Source organism: Culex pipiens, chromosome 1, assembly GCF_016801865.2.
Source record: "Culex pipiens pallens isolate TS chromosome 1, TS_CPP_V2, whole genome shotgun sequence".
NCBI lineage: Eukaryota > Metazoa > Arthropoda > Insecta > Diptera > Culicidae > Culex > Culex pipiens.
Genome location: NC_068937.1, coordinates 76,179,478 through 76,182,327, shown reverse-complemented (window position 1 = coordinate 76,182,327; position 2,850 = coordinate 76,179,478). Strand labels below are relative to the sequence as shown.

Sequence of the window (2,850 nt, the reverse complement as noted above, 5' to 3'; positions counted from 1 at the left end):
TTTTTGTTTGTTTCCTGTCAATATTGGATTTTTTTCAAATATTTCCAAAGGCTACTATGAGTTTTCAAGTAGTCGAGTTCCCTATTCGAGCAGTTATAACCTGGTTATAACTTTTAAAACCAGTTTTAATCTGACAGCTCGTTGTATGGGCAAAACCAGAGTTATAGCCGGTTTTAAGAGTTATAACCACTTTTGGTCTTATAACCGGTTATAACTCGCTCGTGCGAACGGGGTATAATAACAGTTGGCCTGTTTGGCAAAATTATTTATTTATTTGTTTGAATTTTAAATGTTATTTATTTACATTTTCAATAAAATCCGTTTAGTCAAACTCCGCTTGCACTTTTCTGTAAAACCTCCGTTGTATTCACCACGGTAACTCAACCTGTTTTGGACCGATTGCGTTAAGACCCGGAGAGAGACTCTTGAGAGAGATGAGCCGATCTTGAACTACCTCTGTGAGAGAACACCACAGCTAGACCCGAGAACACAGTTGCTAAAAAGGGATGGGGAGTTCGCTACTTCTGTCGCACGCAGTTACCCAGAGAGCATCTCAAGGAATGACGTAATTCCGGTCAAACCGCTTGAGCGTCCGTTGCGACCTTCCCTATTCTGAGGACTCCAGGGCTCGTTCACTTTGTCCCCAGCTATCAACGAGAGTGGAAGTGCGCATTTTGTACCGCGAGTTTTTGGCTTTTTGTACAAAATGTAATGTAGTATAGTGACGTGTTCCATTTTTTGTTAACTAATTAAATTTCCATTTATTAGTTTCCCGTTAGTTAGTCGTGTATGCGCTAGTGCTAATAATTGTTTAATTTGTGTGCGAACAGGAGAAAGGTAATTGTGCTCAATAGAACACCGTGCATGTGCTCATGGAATTTCTCCGAACAGCCCATCGCCGTTAGCAACAGCGCTAACCATCCCGCAGCAGCACCAGCCCAGAGCAGCAGCGCGAACACACGAGCAGCAGAAGCAGCAGAGGAAAACGGAGACGAAGTTCCCCGCGCACCGCACTTCTCGTTGTCGCCGTACGTCACGCTAGGAGGCGATCCGTAACCACATCGCCCCGGTGAAGAAGGGAGGGTCCCTGAACCACCACTGAAGGACAGCGGAGAACGTTAGTCCCGGCCGGAGTCAACCCTAAGGCCGGAGCTTCCTGTCCGGTTGCGAGCACCTGACAGCCGCGGAACCGGGAAAAGTCCAGAACCGGCCCGAGCCACCCCGTAAGGCCGAGTCCCGCGCATTCCGGTCAGCTGTTCATCAGCTGACGGCCACGTGTCGTCCCTGAGCTGAGCAACCAGCCACCAGCAGCAGAGAACAACAGCAGCTACAAGATCATCATTCGGTGAGTCCGTTCTTATTTGCACTTGGTGGAAGAAGAAGCACGTCCCTAGCTGACGTAGCGAGGTTTTTGCCGGCCTAGTGCCGAGGCGGCAGACGCGAGTCCGCTTTCTCGGACGCGTCCAAAGTTTGAGGTTCGAACTTTAATCCCACGCGTTTCTACGCCACACGTGGATGACCCCTGAAATCTAAACGCGCGCGCGCAATTTGAAGAAGCAGTAGCCGATTTGATCAGCTGATTGCTGGAAGATGGAGAGAGCACAAGAGCACGGTTAGGGAAACAGACAGAAGTAAACGCACACACGCAAAGTAGGTAGAAGATAGAAAACTTGAAGATGGCCACCAACACTATTGTACAAATATAAGCATGCGAAACCCAAAACGAACAAACGAGAACTCTCCTTTCTTTCTGGAGTTATGAATAAAAACCACCCTAGTTCTTTTTCGGATAAATAAAACGTTCGTTTAATTGTTGTTTAAAACCTACTTGTGGAGTTTCTTTGGTTGATTGAATCTGGAGTTATGTCACTTTTCGTCGTCTTTTTTCGTTCTGTTTTCTGAATGACAGAGCTTGGCGTCGAATGCACTGCCACGATCGAAGCGCTGCCTGGTGGCAGGTGGCGGCACTGCCGATGATGAGCTTTTAGGCATGGGAAGCAACCAGCCCTCTGTCACGACGGCCATGTTTATGAAACCTAAATGTTCGACGCGAACATGAAGACAACAAAGAAGATGAAGAACGTAATTACAGCTGTCAAAATTTGAAAATAAACAAACCGCGTGGTAAAAAAAGGCATAATTTCATAATGTTGAAATGATTTCCATGAAAAAATAACGACACGGGAAGGATTTCCAAACACAAGTTCCCGAAGAACCCTATCCGCCAGAGACTATGGATAAATGCCCCGCGAAGTGGCGATGAAAACTGTTTTACAAGTTCAAGGTTCAGATTTGTTCGGACCACTTCGCGATGAACTTCTTGTGAGTCCACAAAAGGTCGGATTCTACACAAGCACGCGATTCCTTCGATTCCCTGTGCGAGTCGACAGCGGGAGTGGGCAAGTCCTCGGAGAAGGTTATCGAAGGATGCTCGGAAAGACCAGCTACACCACAATCACCGGAATCACGGATGTTTCTGCACTTGGTCGGTTACTCCCTGCCGGAGATTGCAGCGAGTTGTTCGGAAGGATCAACAGCGGGACTTGGCCAGTACTACCCGGCAAATCTTACCGGTCAATCGGAAGCAACAGTTTTCATCATTTTTCGTAACAGATTTGCACACACACAAAAAGTGATGTTTTCTTGAAGATTTGGTGTAAACAAACAAGCAACACCAATACTGCTACACTCACAGAGCCCACGCAGTAGTATTAGTGAAGAGCCCACGATAAACAACGTGGGCTCTTCACTAATACTACTACGTGGGCTCTTCGAGGTTTTGGTGACTGTCAAACGTTCTAGCCATTTACAGTGGTGCCAGAGGGTTGGAAGCAACACACTGGAGTAAGT

The 2,850-nt window shown here is 46.9% G+C and overlaps 1 long non-coding RNA gene across 1 annotated transcript; it reads left to right on the top strand.

The window, feature by feature from the left end:
- Nucleotides 1-244: 244 nt before the first annotated feature.
- Nucleotides 245-2,593, top strand: LOC120427633 (uncharacterized). Its single transcript, XR_005606930.2, has 3 exons — nt 245-708; nt 769-837; nt 892-2,593. It is a non-coding gene; the product is annotated as an uncharacterized LOC120427633 (long non-coding RNA).
- Nucleotides 2,594-2,850: the final 257 nt, after the last annotated feature.